Genomic DNA, 20,763 nt, shown 5'->3' on the forward strand with positions numbered 1-20,763 from the left:
GAAACTTGACTTGGAGAATTTTGAGCATTACTTTGCTAGTGTGTGAGATGAGTGCAGTTGTGTGGTAGTTTGAATATTCTTTGGCATTGCCTTTCTTTAGGATTGGAATGAAAACTGACCTTTTCCAGTCCTGTGGCCACTCCTGAGTTTTCCAGATTTGCTGGCATATTGAGTGCAGAACTTTCACAGCATCATCTTTTAGGATTTGAAATAGTTCAGCAGGAATTCCATCACCTCCACTAAGGCCCACTTAACTGCTTCCTAAGGCCCACTTACCTTCAGACTCCAGGATGTCTGGCTCTAGGTGAGTGATCACACCATTGTGGTTATCTGGGTCATTAAGATCTTATTTGTATAGTTCTTCCATATATTCTTGCAACCTTTTCTTAATATCTTCTGCTTTTGTTAGGTCCATACCATTTCTATCCTTTATTGTGCCCATTGTTGCACAGAATGTTCCCTTGGTATCTCTGATTTTTTTTTTTTAAGAAATCTCCAGTCTTTCCCACTCAATTGTTTTCCTCTATTTCTTTGCATTGATCACTGAGGAAGTCTTTCTTATCTCTCCTTGCTATTCTTTGGAACTCTGCATTCAGATGGGTATATCTTTCTTTTTGTCCTTTGCCTTTAACTTCTCTTCTTTTCTCAGCTATCTGTAAGCCTTCCTCAGACAACCGTTTTGCCTGTTTGCGTTTGTTTTTGTCTTAGATAGTCTTCATCACTGTCTCCTCTACAGTGTCATGAACCTCTGTCCATAGTTCTTCAGACACTCTGTCTATCAGATCTAATTCAGAAGGACAAGCTGGGATCAAGATCGCAGGGGAGACATATTGATAACCTCAGATATGCAGATGACACCACCCTTATGGCAGAAAGGGAACCGGAACTAAAGAGCCTCTTGTTGAAGGTGAAAGTGACGAGTGAATAATTGGGCTTAAAACTCAACATTCAAAAAGCAAAGATCATGACATCTGGTCCCATCACTTCATGACAATAGATGGGGAAACAATGGAAACAGTGACAGACTTTATTTTCTTGGGCTCCAATATCACTGCAGATGGTGACTGCAGCCATGAAATGAAAAGACATTTGTTCTTGGAAGGAAAGCTATGACAAACCTAGACAGCATATTAAAAAGCAGTGACATTATTTGTCAACAAAGGTCCATATAGTTAAAACTATGGTTTTTCCAGTAGTCATGTATGGATGTGAGAGTTGAACCATAAAGCCGGCTGAGCGCTAAAGAATTGATGCTTTTGAACTATGGTATAGGAGAAGACTCTTCGAGTCCATTGGACAGCAAAGAGATCAAAGAAGTCAACTGTAAAGGAAATCAGTCCTGAATATTCATTGGAAGGACTGATGCTGAAGCTGAAACTCCAGTACTTTGTCCACCTGATGCGAAGAGCTGACTCATTGGGAAAGACCCTGATGCTGGGAGGGATTGAAGGCAGGAAGAGAAGGGGATGACAGAGGATAGATAAGATGGTTAGATGGCATCACCAACTCAATGAACATGAGTTTGCACAAACTCCAGGAGAAGACAGAGGACAGGAAAGCCTGGCATGCTACAGCAAAGAATTGGACACAGCTGAGTGACTTAGCAACAAAGCCCAATATGTATACATCTGACTCTCAAACAAAGCAGGCCATAGGGGTGCTGACCCCCACACAGTCGTAAATCCACATACAGCTTTCTAGTCCACATACATCCATGGGTCCACGTTCACCAATTCAACCAAGCACAGATCACATAGTGCTTTAGAATTTATTTCCTGAAGAAAAAAACCCCACACTTAGATGCACCTGCACACCTTAAGTCTTTGTTGTTCAAGGGTCAGCTGTATGTATAATAAATTAAAGCAAATTCCAGGCCCCAAGTGTCTTCCAAAGCTTCCTTCTCCTTGTCCCTGAGACGCCTATGTGAAAATCTGGGGCCCTGGTGAGTAATTGGAGAGTCAGTGGCCTAGGTGATCTGAGATCCCCTTTGCTCTCAGGAAATCCTATTATATACTCTCCAAGTCTAATAAGCAGGGATGTGATTTCCCCAAGGCTCTGGATGCCACTTCAGGGGGCCCCTTCCCCTCTCAAGAGGCCCCCAGGGGAACTGGTAACAGACGACGCTCGCTTCTTAACTGAGTTGGAAAGGAGCCCTCATTCCTGGTCAAGTCCTCTGCCGGGACCAAGGTCAAACCTGTGTGGTCGCAGAGCCCAACTCTTTATTATCAGAAATAAAGTAAATTCTACACTTCTCCCCCACGCAAGGCGGCAGCAGGCTCTGGCCCTATCTCTGGTAATATCAGGTTTATAAGAACAGTTTCTCACTTTTATTCATTTGAGAATTGAATTAGCTTTCACATTTGCCTCCACAGCTTCAAAGAACATCTCCCAGCCATCATTTACCACACTATTAAATCGAGAAGCATCTTGTCGGCACATCTGATAATTTGATTCTGAGTGATGTTTGTGTTGCTGCAAAGGATTTTAGCCAGCAACAATAACGTTACGGATGTGTGGCTGGGCCTTTTAACTACTAACTCAAAAGAGATTTCGACAACTGGCTATAGCACTGGTAATGAAGAGACTAGATTAGTTTGAAAGTTATTATGTTTCAATAGGAGGAACTGGATTCAATTTAAAGATACTCCAGGTCTGGCCAAAGTAACATCTTCAGTTCCTCACATGAAAGTAAGTAAAAAATCTGCTATTGGAGCAGTGGGCAATCTTCAAGGCCCAGCATGCTAGGTAGGTTCAGGATTGTCACTGTCAAGTTCCCTGTTTAGTTCTTCCTTCTAGGTAAGACCTGCCAAGAGTTATAGGCTCAATAGTAAGAGCAGAGGGTTTTGACCCAAAAGATAGAGGTTCAAATTCCAGATCTAGTACTTGGGCAAATAACATATTTCTCAGATTTCTCATCAGTCAAATCAGGAAAATAATAATAATAATGTTGTTGATGGGATTCATTTAGGTCAGAATTCTCACCCCGGAACTATTGACTTGGGGATGGACTCTTTGTTGCGGAGGTCTGTCTGGTGTATTACGGGATGTTTAGCAGGATCCCTGGCCTCTCCACTATGTACCAGCATCAAACCCCTCCAGAGTGACAATCAAAATTCTGTCCAGACCTTGCCCATCGTGCCTGGAAGCAAAGTCACTCTGAATAAGACCCACTGGTTTGATAATGTTGTCAAGGCTCTTAGGTGGTGCCGGACTCAGAGTAAGGGCTCAGTAACTTATTAAGATTTCTTTTTTAAAAGTATCTGAGCAGCCTGGATCATTCTTATTAATACTGGGTTGAATGTGTGCTTGTGGGTCTCTGCTGAACCCGCTTGACCAGGATTGTCTGTGGATCCAGGTTAGGAGAACATCTAAGGAAGTGTGAATTCTGGTGGCTTTTGTGTGACCCGACAGCTTAAATTCCCTAATCTGCACATTCACAATGGTCAGTGTAATCACACATCTTGCTCAGCAGGATAAGATAGCTCTGTGGACAAGTAAGTCTGATCGGCACAGTATGTCTCATATCTATCCATCCTTTTTTTTAAATAAACATTTGCGTGCATACTAAGTCACTGCAGTTGTGTCTGACTGTGTGCAACTCATGGATTACAGTCTTCTGGCTCCTCTGTCCGTGGGATTCTCCAGGCAAGAATACTGGGGTGTGTTGCCATGCCTTCCTCCAGGAGATCTTCCCAACTCAGGATCAAACCCACATCTCTTAAGTCTTCTGCAGTGACAGATGGGTTCTTTAAAACTAGTGCCACCTGGGAAGCCCAATAAACATTTATTCAGTGTCTATTATATGACAAGTTATGCCCTGAGCATTTGGGATACAATGAAGAAGTATTGGTCTTGGTCTTCTAGAAGTTACAGTGTGGCAGAGAACACACACAGGAGAGAAAAATGAATACAACAGAGAATGATAGAAAGAAAGAAACAAAGAAAAAGATATAAAGGAGAAAAGGAAGGAAGGAAGGAAAGGCCAGAGTAGAACTTGGCCACCCAACCCAACCTGGAATATCAGAAAGACTCCTTTGTAAGACTCAAAGTGTTGAAAATTTAGGACCTGGTCTTTCCTCTCCCAAAACTGGCTGTAAGGATTTATTTCATATTTAATCTTTTTACCTTTCAGACGTGAAAATTTGAGGACAGAGAGATAGTAACTCTTGTTCAAAGAAATCCAGTGAGTCTTCCCTGAGTTCAGAGTTTCTATATGCTATAGGTCTTGTGTGTGTCTGTGTGTGTGTGTGTGCGCGCGTGTAGGTTAAGTCACTTCAGTCATGTCCAACTCTTTGTGACTCTATGGACTGTAGCCCGCCAAGTTCCTCTGTCCAGGGGCATTCTTCAGGCAAGAATACTGGAGTGAGTTGCCATGTCTTCCTCCAGGGGATCTTCCAAACCCAAGAATCAAACCCATATCTTTCGTCTCCAAGCCCATAGGCCTCCTATAGGAGGCAAATAAATACAATAAACTGAATATGCCTGACAAAATGCTCTATTCACAAGAGGAAAATAAAGTGATTTCTCAGATTCTAGTACTGCATCCTGGCCTCTGTGTGTGTGTGGCTGTGTATATGTATGTGCATCTGTGTGACTATTGAGACATTGACAAGATCTGTTGTGATATTTGCCCATTGCTGGCTGTTTCAAAGACAACAGACTGCTCAACAGGGGTAGTCATGGGCTTGAAATTGTCTAGAAGCTGCTGTTGGCTGGCAAGTGGGGTTAAGAGTTTCTCTAGTAGAGGCAGAAGAGTGTGAGCAGAACGTAGCTGCAGTAGGAGAAGGAATCTTTCCTTTACTCTAAACCAAGAAAATGATCTTGACCTGACAGATAGTGCTCGAACAAGTGTTTAGTGTTTGAATGAATTAATGCATAAGGGAAGAGAAGTAAATAAGTGAGTAAAACTTGAAACAAGTGAGTTCTTCCTGTGTTTACTTCCAGAAGGGAAGGGTACATTTCATATTTGGTTTTGTCTGGCCAGACTGGCTCTTTTTCTCCAAATCATCCCTCCACCTACAACATCCATTTGCTTTCCTTTAGAGGGACCATGTTCTCAAAAGACCCTGCGTCTCCAGCTGCTGGTAGCTGGTCCAGGAGCAGACATCTGACCCAGAATGGGCCCATCAGAGCATACTTCTCCACTGGAAACAACTGACCACAGAAGTCGTACCTGACCCCTGCTAAGCCAGTGAGTTCATTCATGAGGACATTTGGACTAGCATTGAGGGAAAGAGTTCAGTATCTCTAGAATGACTGACATCATAAGTAGAAAAATCAGGAGTTAGCAGGAGCCATTTTTTTTAAACACTGATTATCAATTTACTAGGGGCTTCTCTGGTGTCTCAGATGGTACAAGAATCTGCCTGCAACATGGGAGACCTGGGTTTGACCCTGGGTTGGGAGGATACTTGGAGAAGGCAATGGCCACCCATTCCAGTATTCCTGCCTGGAGAATTTCATGGACAGAGGAGTGAGAGAGGCAGGCTACGGTTAACAGGGTTGGGAAGAGCCAGACATGACTGAGTGACTAACACTTTCACTTCTCACTTTCACTTTATCAATTTATTAAAAGGTTGATTTAAGCATCTGCAATGGTGACTTCAGTCTCAACTCCTGACTCAGTGATCATGGAAGTGATCTGTTTGACAATCTCAGAAAGACTGTGCAGGTCAATGCTGCTCGTGGATCCTCACCTGGAAACAATTCCAAGTCTTTGAACCACCTTTCCCAAGTCCTCCTTGTATCCTTGCAGTTATTCTCAGAATCTCAGTAGGCATCTGAATCCATGCTTTCAGTTTGAGATTCTTTTCCTTCACACCTCCGGTCAGCTCAGGACTAACCTTCTCCAAAGACTTCATGTTGCTGCTGATAGGGTGATTCTAATCTGGTCAATCACCACTGCTGGCTCCACGGAGTATTTGTGTGTGTGTGTGTATGTGTGTGTGTGTGTGTATGTGTTCAGTCGCTCAGTCATGTCTGACTCTTTGCGCCCCATGGACTGCAGCCTGCCAGGCTCCTCTGTCCACGGGATTTTCCAGGCAAGAGTACTGGAGTGGGTTGCCAATTCCTCCTCCAGGGATCTTCCCGACCCAGGGATTGAACGCATGTTTCCTGCATTGGCAGGCAGATTCCTTACCACTGCACCACCTTATAGTGTCTTTAAAAGCCACAGCTGAGCTGATGCTTCCTGATCCATTTGTTCCTGGGGAGAGAGAACAGTGGTGGGTCAGGGGCAGGAGCGTGCGGCCTGGGGCTCTGCAGCAACAGCAACCTGCATTTTCCTCAAAGAGCAGGAGCTGTGTTTTTTGCTGTGTTTTTTGTGTTTTTGCTGTGTAGCTACAACCCATGTACAATGAGAGAGAAGAAAAAAGGAAACAAGTAGACAGATGCCATAGGAAATGGAAGAAGAATCTCAGTGGGTCTGAATCTTGGTTTATGGTTCCTGAGGTCCCCCTGCATTCCTGCCTTTTCCTGGACTTGATTCATCCGTTCTTCATGAGACCCCTCCAGGTTCTTATAATTCCATTTTTCCTTAAACTATTTTGAGTTGTGTATCTGTCAGTTGCAGTCAGCAGAGTCCTAACCCAACACACAGGCCAGGCATCAAGATAAGTTCATCCCCTTTGCCTGATTTGTCACTTCTGTGGATGGTATCAGGCAGACGCACACCGCCACACTCTAAATCATCAACAAGGCCCTTGGTCTGTAATAAAGCAGCATTCTCCTTCAAATGCATTCAATACACCTTCATAAGAGTAATAGCTCAGAAGTCGCTTTGTAACAAAGATGCCGATATTATAGAAACTCAAGATGGAGAATTTACTGGAGAGAGAAGGGCAGCCTATTGACCTACTACAAATGTTCTGGCTCTGTCGTTATTCAAATATTTCTATTGCCTGGACTCCTGAACTTTTTCCTCCATCTTCTTAACATGGGGGAGTCTTTCTTCTAAGCCTTTCCTACCTGTATGACTTTGAATTAATGCTCCTCTGTGGACGTGGCAGTCCATTGGTGTAACAGTTTGTGGCAGCAAAGAGCCCAAGATGCTGATGAACCCACATAATCTGGAAGCCTCCATTCAGAGAAGAAGGAAAATCAGCCTTTATCCACTGCTGACCACGTTTCTAGGCACTGTCCACTTGTTATTATCTGTCATAACATAGCAAATGTGATGCTCACAGCCACACAGTGAGGATTGATATCCTATTTTATAAATGAGGAAGCTGAGGCTCAGATTAGTTAAGGAAGTGGTCCAACTGATCAGCTATGGGGCAGCGCTTGGAATTTTAATTTTTCTGTTTTTTTTCTGACTTTATAGCCCGTGTTCTCTCTTTGTTGAGATCCTTGAGGGACACAGAGAGACTGCCCAGGAGAAATTCCTGACTGTTCAGAGAGGAAGGAAGTCCTGGCTCATTCAAACCAGGCTCTCCTTTCTGAAACATGAGCGCCTGCAGTCCACAGGACCTCCTGCATCCCAGGACACTTCCCTCTTTTTAACATGGGAGCTCCATGTCAGAAACCTACCATTTTTGTAAAATAACAGAAGAAAATGCTCAGCTACCTGTTGTCCCGAAATCCTTGTTCCTGGCTTCTTCTCCTCTCTGCTGCTAATACGGCCACTCTCCTTCCCACTCAGCTGGGTCCAAAGCCTCGGAAATAGTTTGCTGACTTCTTTCTTTACCCAATTTCTATTTTTCACCCCAGAGAAAAAATGAGATCTGAAAAACGGCACATCTGCCTGGTGTCCCTGCTTTGCTCCTTGCACTGTTGGTGGAAATGTAAATTGATACAGTCACTGTGGAGAATAGTATGGAGATTCCTTTTAAAAAGCAAACATATGAGCTGGGGTGTCCACTTGGCCATTTTCCAGAAGGAGCTCTGGTCTGAAGGGCTGGGTGCAAGGCCTCTGCATGAGCAAGTGAAACCAAACTAAGCACTAAAGAAAAAAAAGATCAAGCCCTGAGTCTTTGCAGTGGGAGCACTGACTCCAAAACCCTAGACAACCAGAGAACTAACCATAGGAAGGATCAAATAGTGAGAACTCACACAAAGGAAACCACTTGAAATACAAGACCCGGCATCACACATCACCAGTAGCACCCTTTGCAGGATGCCTCATCTAAACAACAGACAAAACAAAAATATAAACCCAATCATCAGCAGACAGGATTACCACCTCACTCAGCCTTGCCCTTCAGAGGAAAAACAAACAAACAAAAAACTCACAAATCTCATCCTATATGAAGCTTACACAAACCACTGGACCAACCTTAGGAGGCCAAAAACCTAAAGGAAGAAAGAATTCAACCTGGAAGCCTTTGAGAAGGAGACTTCAAACACAATAAGTTACCAAAAAAAAAAAAAAAAAAGAAAAAAATGAAAGGGCAGAGAAATACTACACAAATGAAGGAACAAATTAGAAACACAGAAGTCCAAATAAATGAAGAGGAACTAGGCAAACTACCTGCAAAAAAATTCAGAATGATGATAGTAAAATGATCAAAAACCTTGAAAACAAAATGGAGAAAATGAAAGAATCAATTAATGAAGGCTTAGAAGAATTATACAAACAACACAATTACGGAAATTAAAGATACTATGGAAGGAATCAGGCTTTCCTCATAGCTCAGTTGGTAAAGAATCCACCTGCAATGCAGGGACCCTGGTTTGATTCCTGGATCAGGAAGATCCTCTGGAGAAGGGATAGGCTACCCACTCCAGTATTCTTGGGCTTCCCTTGTGGCTCAGCTGGTAAAGAATCTGCCTGCAATGTGGGAGACCTGGGTTCGATCACTGGGTTGGGAAGATCCCCTGGAGAAGGAAAAAGCTACCCACTCTAGTATTCTGGCCTGGAGAATTCCATGGACTGTATAGTCCATAGGGTTGCAAAGAGTCGAACACAACTGAGTGACTTTCACTTTTACTTTCTGGAAGGAATCAATAGCAGACTATCTGAAGCAGAAGAATGAATCAACGAGCTGGAAGATAAAATGGTGGAAATAACTTCTGAAGAGCAAAATAAAGTAAAAAGAATGAAAAGAACTGAGGATAGCCTCAGAGACCTCTGGAACAATATCAAGTGCACCAACATTCAAATTATAGGGGACTCAGAAGAAGAGAAAAAGAAAGGGTATGAGAAAAATTTTGAAGAGATTATAGTTGAAAATTTCCCCAACATGGAAAAGGAAATAATCAAGTCCAAGAGGTGCAAAGAGTCCCATACAGGATAAACCCAAGGAGAAACACGCCAAGACACACACTAATCAAACTAACAAAGACTAAACACAAAGAAAGTATATTAAAAGCAGCAAGGGAGAAGCAACAAGTAACATACAAGAGAAACCCCATACACTTAACAGCTGATCTTTCAGCAGAAACTCTGCAGGCCAGAAGAGAATGGCAGGATATATTTAAAGTACTGAAAGGGAAAAATCTACAACCAGGATTACTGTACCTGGCAGAGATCTCATGCAAAATTGATCGAGAAATAAAAAGCTTTTCAGACAAGCAAGAGTTAAAAGAACTCAGCACCACCAAAACAACTTTATAACAAATGTTAAAGGGACATATATAGTCAAGAAATACAAGAGAAGGAAAAATATCTACAAAATCAACCCCAAGTAATTAAGAAAAAGACCATAGGAACATATATATCCGTAATTACTTTAAATGTAAATGGATTAAGTGCTCCAACCAAAAGATACAGACTGGCTGAATGGATACAAAAACAAGTGTGCTGTCTACAAGAAACCCACTTCAGACCTAAAGGCACATATAGACTGAAAGTGAGAGGATGGAAAAATACATTCCATGCAAATGGGAAACAAAAGAAAGCTGGAGTAACAATCCTCATATCTGACAAAATAGACCTTAAAATAAAGATTACAAGAGATAAGGAAGGACACTACAAAATGATCAAGAGATCAATCCAAGAGGAAGACATAAAATTGTAAATATCTATGTACCCAACATAGGAGCACCTCAATACATAAGACAAACACTAATAGACATAAATGGAGAAATTGACAGTAACACAATAATAGTAGCAGAATTTAACACCCCACTCACACCAATGGACAGATCATCAAACCAGAAAATTAATAAGGAAACACAAGTCTTAAATGATACATTAGATGAGATGGATCTCATTGATACCTCCAGGACATTTCATTCAAATGCAGAAGAATACACCTTCTTCTCAAGTGCACATGGAACATTCCCCAGGATAAACAACATCTTGGGTCACAAATTAAACCTCAGTAAATTTAAGAAAGTTGAAATCGTATCTAGCATCTTCTCTGACCACAACACTATGAGACTAGATATCAATTACAATAAAAAAAAAACTGTAAGAAACACAAACACTTGGAGATTAAGCAATACATTTCTAAATAACCAACAGGTTACTGAAGAAATCAAAAGGGAACTCAAACAATTTCTAGAAAAAAATGACAATGAAAACACAACAACTCAAAACCTATGGAATACAGCAAAAGCAGTTCTAAGAGGGAAGTTTATAGTAATACAATCCTACCTCAAGAAACAAAGAAAACATCAAATAGACAACCTAACTTTACACCTAAAACAACTGGAAAAAGAGGAACAAAAAACTCCTTAGTATAAGGAAAGAAATCATAAAGATCCAAGCAGAAAGAAATGAAAAAGAAATGAAAGAAATAATAGTAAGGATTAACAAAACTAAAAGCTGGTTCTTTGAGAAAATAAACAAATTGACAAACTTTTGGCCAGACTCATCAAGAAAAAAAGAAGAATCAAGTCAACAAAATTAGAAATGAAAAAGGAGAGGTTACAACAGACAATGCAGAAATACAAAGGATCATAAGAGACTATTATGAACAACTATATGAATAAAATGGATAACCCGGCAGAAATGGACAGAGTCTTAGAAAATTTCAATCTTCCAAGACTGAACCAGGAAGAAATAGAAATTATGAACAACCCAATTACAAGCACCGAAATTGAAGCTGTGATCAAAAATCTCCCACAAAAACAAAAGCCCAGGACCAGGTGTCTTCACAGGAGACTATAGAAACATTTAGAGAAGAACTAATGCCTATCCTCCTAAAACTCTTTCAAAAAATTGCAGAGGAAGGAACACTTCCAAACTCATTCCATGAGGTCACCACCACCCTGATACCAAAACCAGACAAAGACAACACAGAAAAAGAAACCTACAGGCCAGTATCACTGATGAACATAGATGCAAAAAATCCTCAACAAAATTTTAGCAAACAGAATTCAGCAACACATCGAAAAGCTGATCAAGTTGGGTTTATTCCAGGGATGCAAGGATTCTTCAATATACACAAATCAATCAATGTAATACATCACATTAACAAATTGAAAGATAAAACCATATGATAATCTCAATACTTTGGCTACCTGATGTAAAGAACTGACTCATTTGAAAAGACCCTGATGCTGGAAAGATTGAAGGCAGGAGGAGAAGGGGATGACAGAGGATGAGATGGTTGGATGGCATCACTAACTCAATGGACATGAGTTTGAGTAAGCTCTGGGAGTTGGTGATGGACAGGGAAGCCTGGTATGCTGCAGTCCATAGGGTCACAAAGAGTCAGACATGACTGAGTGACTGAACTGAACTGAACTGATAATCTCAATAGATGCATAAAAAAACTTTGACAAAATTCAGCACCCATTTATGATTAAAACTTCAAAACATGAGCATAGAAGGAACCTACCTCAACATAGTAAAGGCCATATATGATAAGCCTACAGTAAACATTAATCTCAGTGGTGAAAAACTGAAAGCATTGCCCCTAAGATCAGGAACAAGAAAAGTGTGACCACTTTCCCCACTATTATTCAACATAGTTCTGGAAGTCCTAGCTACAGCAATCATAGAAGAAAAAGAAATAAAAAGAATCCAGAGAAGAAAAGAAGTAAAGCTGTCACTGTTTGCAGATGACATGATACTGTACACAGAAAATCCTAAAGATAGTATCAGAAAACTACTAGAGCTACTCAGTGAATTTAGCAAAGTTGCAGGATACAAAACTAATACATATACATCACTTGCATTTCTGTATACTAACAATGAAAAGTCAGAAAGAGAAGTTAAGGAATCAATCCTATTCACCATTGCAACAAAAAGAATTAAATATCTAGCAATAAACTTACCTAAGGAGACAAAAGAGCTGTACACAGAAAATTATAAGACACTAATGAAAGAAATCAAAGACAACATAAACAGATGGAGAGATATTCCATGTTCCTGGGTAGGAAGAATCAATATTGTGAAAATGACTATATTACTAAGTGCAATCTACAGATTCAATGCAATCCCTATCAAATTACCAATGACATCTTTCACAGAACTAGAACAAAAAATTTCACAATTCATATGGAAATACGAAGACCCAGAAAAGCCAAAGTAGTCTTGGGAAAGAAGAATGGAGCTGGAGGAATCAAGCTTCCTGACCTCAGACTATACTACAAAGCTACACTCATCAAGACAGTATGGTACTGGCGCAAAAACAGAAACATAGACCAATGGAACAAGATAGAAAGCCCAGAAACAAACCCATGCGCCTATGGGTGCCTTATATTTGACAAAGGAGGCAAGAATATACAATGAGGCAAAGACAGCCTCTTCAATAAATGGTGCTTGGAAAACTGGACAGCTGCATTACAGCTGGACAGCTACATGTGAAAGAATTAAATTAGAACATTTCCTAACACTATACACAAAGATAAGCTCAAAATGGATTAAAGACCTAAATGTAAGACCAGAAACTATAAAACTCTTAGAGGAAAACATAGGCAGAACACTCAATGACATAAATCAAAGCAAGATCCTCTGACCCACCTCTGAGAGTAATAGAAATAAAAACAAAGGAAACAAGTGGGACTTGATTAACTTAAAAGCTTTTGCACAGCAAAAGAAACTGTAAGCAAGGTGAAAAGACATCCTTCAGAATCAGAGAAAATAATAGCAGATGAAACAACTGACAAAGGGCTAATTTCCAAAATATTCAAGCAGCTCATACAACTCAATACCAGAAAAACAGACAACCCAATTAAAAGTGGGGAAAAGACCTAAACAGACATTTCTCCCAAGAAGACATACAGATGACTAACAAATACATGAAAAGATGCTCAACATCACTCATTCTGAGAGAAATGAAAATCAAAACTACAATGAGCTATCACCTCACACTGGCCAGAATGGCCATCATCAAAAAGTTTACAAACAATAAATTCTGGAGAGGGTGTAGAGAAAAGGGAATGCTCTTGCACTGTTGGTAGGAATGTAAATTGACACAGCCACTATGGAAGACGGTATGGAGATTCCTTAAAAAGCAAGGAATAAAACCACCATATGACCCAGCAATCCTACTCCTAGGCCTATACCATGAGGAAACCAAAATTGAAAAAGACACATGTATCCCATTGTTTATTGCAGCACTATTTACAATAGCTAGAACATGGAAGCAACCTAGGTATGCATTAATAGATGAAAGGATAAAGAAATTGTCTTACCTATACATAATGGAACATTACTCAGCCATGAAAAGGAATGCCTTTGAGTCAGTTCTAATGAGGTAGATGAACCTAGAACTTATTATACAGAGTGAAGTAAGTCAGAAAGAGAAAGATAAATGTCATATTCTAAAGCATATATACGGAGTCTATAAAAATGGAACTGAAGAATTTACTTATAGGGCAGAAGTGGAGAAACAGACATAGAGAATAGACTTGTGGACATGGGGAGAGGGGAGGAGAGGGTGAGATGAATGGAAAGGGTAACATGGGAACTTACATCACCATATGTAAAATAGATAGTCAATGGGAATTTGCTGTATGGCTCAGAAACTCAAACAGGGGCTCTGTATCAACTGGAGGGGTTGGGTGGGGAGGGAGGTGGGAGGGAGGTTCAGAAGGGAGGGGATATGTGTATACTATGGCTGATTCAGGTTGAGGTTTGACAGAAACCAACAAAATTTTGTAAAGCAACTATCCTTCAATAAAAAAATAAAAAGTTTTTCAAAAAGTAAATATAGAATGCTCACAGTCCATAGGTTCACAAAGAGTTGAACACAACTTAGCAACCATATGATGCAGCATTCCCACTACTGGGAATATACCCTGAGAAAACCACAATTCAAAAGTACAGATACACCCCAATATTCATTGCAGCACTATTTACAATAGCCAGGACATGGAAACAATCTAAATGTTCAAGGACAGATAAATGGATAAAGAGGATATTGTATGTATACACAATATTACCCAATCTCTAAAAGGAATGAAATAAGGTCATTTGTAGATACATGCATGGACTTAGAGTCTGTCATACAGAGTGAAGTAAGCCAGAAAAACAAATATATATTAATGCGTATTTGTGGAATCTAGAAAAATGATGCAGATGAATCTATTTCCAAGGCAGGACTAGAAATGCAGACATAGAGAATGGACCTGTGGACACAGCTGGGGAATGGAAGAGTGGGATGAATTGGGAGATTGGGATTGACAGATATACATGACCATGTATGAAATAGGTAGCTAGTAGGGACCTGCTATAAAGCACAGGAAGCTTGGTGTTCTGTGAAGACCTAGAGGGGTGGGAGGAGGGGAGTGGAAGGGAGGTCCAAGAGGAAGGGGATACATGTATACATATGGTTGATTGATTCTTTTGAACTGTGGTGCTGGAGAAGACTCTTAAGAGTCCGTTGGACAGCAAGGAGATCAGACCAGCAATCCTAAAGGAAATCAACCCTGAATATTCATTGGAAGGTTTGATGCTTAAGTTGAAGCTCCAATAATTTGGCCACTTGATTCGAAGAGCTGACTCATTGGAAAAGACTCTCACACGGGGAAAGATTGAAGGCAAAAGGAGAAGCGAGTGACAGAGGAAGAGATGGTTGGATGGTATGACTGACTCAGTGGACATAAGTTTGAGCAAACTCTGGGAGACAGAGGACAGGGAAGCCTGGCGTGCTGCAGTCTATGGGGGTGCAAAGAGCTGGACACGACTGAGTGACTGAACCACAAATGGTTCATTCACGTCATTGTCCAGCATACAGTAACACAACATTGTAAAGCAATTATATTCCAATAAAAAAATAAAATAAATAAAAATTTAAGAAACACTTATCTCTATGGCTTACCCTAATAATAAAGTCTAAAATCCTGAGCCATGGTTTACAAGGCCCTCCAGGATCATCCACGTCTTCTCTTGCCTCACCTGCCACTGTTAAGCTTTGCTCTTGCCCACCCCAACCCAATTATATTTTCTTAACTTCCTTACTTCTTACTCTCACTCATCCACCCCAACCCCCTCACCCCAGAGATCTGAGCATCAAGGGCTTTCCTGCTGAGAAGTGTATTCTGACCCTTGAGACCAGCACAGACCTTCTCTGTGCTCCAGAGGGCACCCTCTGCTTCCCTTTTAGGGATGGTTTTCCACGTCCGAATGGTTTTCCACGTCCGTCTTTCTCACTGGACTACAGAATGATGGGCACGTGGTTGTCATATTTTCAAATACAGCCCAGTGCTTGGCATCTATAATCCCCTAATTCTTCTTCCTGTGGAGAACATCACCTCCCTTGGTGTTCATTGTTTTCTTTCCATTTATCATTATCCCAAATGTTTTAATACATTACAGTTGGTTCCTGGGTCTCCTCACTCAAGTTCCTCTTGGGCTGCATGGCCCATTCGACTTCTTAACACATTGCTATGAACTTAAAGCACTCTCGCTCTGAAATGTTCATTGGCTTCTTATCATCTACACAACCAAAACAGCAAAATAATATTCGAAGCTCTTCACCTACAGTCCAAATTAGATTTCCAGCCTCAAGAAGCCCGATTTCTCTTGCGACCCCAGTCTAACAAGAGCTTCTCTCCCTTTCCTTCCTTTTCTCTGCTTCCTGTGCTGCTTCTCTTTGAATCCTTTCATCTCTCCCCTTCGTCCCCCTCCCTTCTATTGCTTCCTCTCTCACTATTCCCATCCCTCCCTTCCATTCAGTAAGCAAAGATTTCAGCAATGATCACCTGCTTCTGTGATTATGAACCCCAACTTCACAAAAGATTCAGTTGGGAAGTTTTCTGTTTTTTATGGATGCCTGGATCTCAATCCCTTCACCTTATCCCCTCAGAGATGACTATTTCCTTAATATGGGGGTCAGATCATGCATCATATTAGTAATTTTTAGAGCTCTCTAAGTGAAGTGCTGGTGTTGAAAACCAAATAGCTACATTTACCAGGTGCTGGATTGGTTCTTTCCTCATGGAGTCTGTAGACTAGACTGTAGAGTGGTGGTTTTCAATGGGGGGGGGGGGGACAATTTTGTCCCCACCCACCCAGGAGGCCTTGGAGTGATGTCTGGAGATATTTTTGGTTGTTCCAACTAAAGTGGAAAGTGCACTAAAGTGCTCCTGTTACCTAGAGGGCAGAGGCCAACTGTTGTTTTTCAGTTGCCCAGTCATGTCTGACTCTTTGCAACCCCATAGACTGCAGCACACCAGGCTTCCCTGTCCCTCACCATCTCCCAAAATTTGCCCAAGTTGATGTCAATTGGGTTGGTGAGGCCATCCAGACATCTCATCCTCTGATTCCCCCTTCTCCTTTTAAATTCAATCTTTCCCAGCACTGGGGACTTTTCCAGTGGGTTGGCTCTTTGCCTCAGATGACCAAAATACTGGAGCTTCAGCTTCAGTATCAGTCCTTCCAAAGAGTATTCAAGGTTGAAGGATGCTGGCAGAGGCCAGGGATGCTGCTAAAGATCCTGCAACACTCATGGCAGCCTCTTCCCCCACACACAGTTATCTGTCCAAAATGTCAATAGAACCAAGACTGAGAAGCTTGCTGTAGAGTGCAGAGGCATTGATGAAATAATCACTCAAATGAAGTTTTATTTACTAACTGAAATAAGGGCAATAATGATGAATACTGGGTGACACTGTGTGCGCATCACAGGGGGATCTGAACTGGCCTGGCTGGAGTGGTCTTCCTTAGTTAGAGATCTGAAGGCAGGGTGTAAATTAATCACCACATGAAGGGTGGGGATGAAAGCATTTCCCCAACATGGTGGCCTCCCCAGCATGTCTGAAGTGTTGGAGAATTCATATAACTCAGAGAACATGGTGGACTGGAGTGCAAAGAGAGGAAGCAGGAGAAGACTTTTAGCCTAGAGCAATGGCAGACTTATTGGAAGGCGGGTAGGGTATGACATCAACAGATGAAAAAGATCATTCTAGCAGACAAGTGGAGAATGGCTTAGAATGGAACAACAGTGGTTGCCCCAGGAATCTGGGTGAGACATCAGGCTGAGTGGGAGGTGGGAGAACTGGGGAGAAATAGATGTAAGAGATATTTAGAAAATAAACTAGACCATCTCTCTTTACACATTGTACTTGTCAGCCTCTAGGTGTTTGATGACACCATTGTCTTTAACGAGAAATGCACTATCTATTTGAAACCTTATGGTCTTCACTTAAACCCCAAGCCAAATAAATACCATAAGGAACTTCCTGCTTATCTCAGCTGATATCACTGCCTTTGATATTCTGGGGTTCTCTGTGCCTCTGGAATCAACTTTTACTTGTGATGGGCAATTTGCATACCCTGGGTTTTAACTTCCTTATAAAAAGATAAGGTCCTTGACAGTTGAAATCTGTCTTAATAATTTTTATTTCTCATATATTTTTCTAGATATTTAGTCAAGGGCTTTTTGATGACAAGAAATAGAAACCTGTTGGACTAACTTAAAACAGGTTTTTGGGGTGTTGTTTTTTTTTTTTTTTTTTGGTAGGGAGAGCTAGGATATGGCAGAGATTCTCTCTTTTTGCTGCCCAGCACCCATGTTCTGGAACAGCACCCTAATGTCCTTGTGAGTGGCATCCCTTTGCATTCTTTCCCTTAGTCCTCACGGTTTGGGTGAGTCTGATTCCACCTCACGGTGAGCTCTAAGGGTGGGTTGATGAGTTAACATATAACTCCGGGTCAGTGTCTTGGTTTCCTGGTGGTTTTGTGACCAAAACCATCCAATGGGCATCAGCTCCTAGTTTTTCTAAATCTCCTGGGAACATGAGCCGTTCCTTCATAGCCATCTCTCAGCCAGAGCATCCGGGAACTTTCAGTGAGCCCAGCAGGGAACGGAGCGTGCCTCGGGGAGAACAGAGCTGAAAGCTGGGCAAGGAGGACCCTGAGGGCCCTGACCTGGGAACCACAGTGCTGGTGCCTGGCCTTTGCAGCTCCGTGAGCTAACGGCCTCCTTGGATGCTTGAGTGAGTTTGAGTTGCGTTTCTGGCACTTGCAAGCAAAGCAACCCTGACTAAAAACGGCAGGGCATCGTTCAGGACTAGGAGCAGGAATTTCTGCCCTGTCTCCCAGGGGCCTGGAACTGGGGCCAGATACCGGTCTCCAGGGGCCTGTCTCCCCTGGATGGGGACCCAAGTTTCTCACCCTGTGTCTTTCTTCCAGGCTTGTCTGGTTCCTTCTTCTCTTTCTCTGGTAGCAGCTGTGTCTTTTGAGGCAGGTTTCAGACTTGTGTGGCTCTTCATTCAAGTGCATGACAGCCACAATGCAGAGCTCCTGAGCCACATGCTTTTTTAAAAAAAATTGAAATATAGTTGATTTACACTATTATATTAGTTTCAGCTGTATAGCAGAGTGATTCAATATTTTATAGATTACACTCAATTTAAAGTTATTACAAAATAATAGTTGTATTTCCCTGGGCTGCACAATAGATCGTTATTGTTTATCTACATTATACATAGTAGTTTGTATCTCTTGACCCCCAACCTTACCTTCCCCCTTCACTCCCCTACACTGGTACCACTAGATTGTTTTCTGTATCTGTGAGTCTGTTTCTGTTTTGTTATGTACACTTGTTTGTTTTATTACTTAGACTTAGCCACATTCTCAATCCCCAAGCGATGCTGTCATTATCCAAATTTAGACCTAGATTTATGTCTACCCCTGGCCCAATCTGTGGTCAAGGGGCAGGATGCAAGGGTCGTTTTCCACTCGGCAGGCTCTGGGGAAGCTCACCAAGAGATGGGGTTGGGGGCGGTACAACACAGCAGGTGATCAGCATTAGGGCTACGGGAATGACTCCCATTCACCACTAATAAGTACAGGTGGGAAGGAGATCACACAGAGTTGCACCAGCTTCAACTCCAAACCCTACAGGTTGGAATATCAGGTGACCTTTCTAGCAAGAAAGAGGGCTATATTCTGACATTTTTTGTGGCCCAAATGTTGAGTCCATGGCAAAATCCAGTGATATCTTCCTTTTGTCTTATCTAAGACCCAAAGTTCCTTCCCCGTCTGTCCATTGAGATGTGTATAACAAGCAAAGCAGACAAGCAGGATTCCTAAAAACGGTGCTTTGACCGAGGTCTACACCCTGGGGTACCACTCAGCTATCCCCAGTGGAGATGTGTGGGCTCCTGCTCGGCAGGGGTGCAGCAAACCTTGTCATGTTTCAGCTTAACAATACTGCACAGTCTAATAGTCTCATCTGTTCCCTTGAGGAAAAAGTAGTTATGGCACTGTGACAGAAACCCTTATAGCAGATTTTCCCAAGAGTCCCCCATAATAATCTTCCAGAGCTCAGAGAGGAACCCAACTAGAGTCTGGAAAGGTTAAAGGCATAAAGCTCCAAGATGCTGCCCCCAATTCCAATTAGCAACTCTACTTTTATTTTGTCCATATAATCAAAGCTATGCTTTTCCCAGTAGTCATGCGTGGTTGTGAGAGCTGGACCATAAAGAAGGGTGAGTACCTAAGAATTGATGATTTCAAACTGTGGTGCTGGAGAAGACTCTTGAGAGTCACTTGGACAGCAGGGAGATCTAACCAGTCCATCCTAAAGGAAATCAGTCCTGAATATTAATTGGAAGGACTGATGCTGAAGCTGAAGCTCCAATACTTTGGCCACCTCATGCGAACAGCTGACTCATTGGAAAGACCCCGATGCTGGGAAAGATTGAGGGCAAGAGGAGAGGAGATGACAGAGGATGAGATGGTTGGATGGTGTCACTGACTCAGTGGACATGAATCTGAGCAAATTCCAGGAGATAGGGAAGGACAGGGAAGCCTGGAATGCTGCAGTTTGTGGGGGTCACAAAGAGTCAGACATGGCTTATTGACTGAACAGCAACAACTTTTGTTTTGTAGATTGGGTTTTTGTTTTTTAATCTGCAGAGATACAAATTAGACTAATGGATCCAGGGACTGGGAGTGGGGGATGGGCATGAGGCTTCCTTTGGGAGCAATGAAAATATTTCAAGCCCTAGAGGAGTGATGCTTATACAACACTGTGAATGCACCAGATGCTGCTGGATGGACCCTGTGTGTGCTGGGCTTAGTCAGCCGCTCATTTGTATCCGACTGTTTGCGACTCCATGGACTGTAGCCCACCAGGCTCCTCGGTCCATGGGATTCTCCAGGCAGGAATACTGGAGTGGGTTGCCATGCCCTCCTTCAGGGGATCTTCCCAATGGTTAAGGGTTAACTTTACGTTATGCCAATTTTACCTCAATTAAAAAAAAGCTGGGAAACTGCTAGTTTAAAATAATCTTGTTTTGAAGTCATTTGCTAGCCTGTGTGAATCTCTTTTCCTCCCTCAGTCTCAGTTTCCTCACCTGGAAAAGGGGTTAATAATTGTGCCTATATCTTGGGTTGGATGTAACACTGAAATGAGAGAGTGATTTTGAAGGCCTTCATTAAATGTAAGCATCTCTCCCCTGTATTCCTTTTTGTTCTGA

The 20,763-nt window shown here is 41.9% G+C and overlaps 1 pseudogene; it reads right to left on the reverse strand.

Annotated features, from left to right (window-relative positions):
• Positions 1-5,581: 5,581 nt before the first annotated feature.
• On the reverse strand, positions 5,582-5,977 carry LOC110147495 (small ribosomal subunit protein uS10-like; annotated as a pseudogene).
• Positions 5,978-20,763: the final 14,786 nt, after the last annotated feature.

Source organism: Odocoileus virginianus, chromosome 33 (assembly GCF_023699985.2).
Source record: "Odocoileus virginianus isolate 20LAN1187 ecotype Illinois chromosome 33, Ovbor_1.2, whole genome shotgun sequence".
Taxonomy (NCBI): Eukaryota; Metazoa; Chordata; class Mammalia; order Artiodactyla; family Cervidae; genus Odocoileus; species Odocoileus virginianus.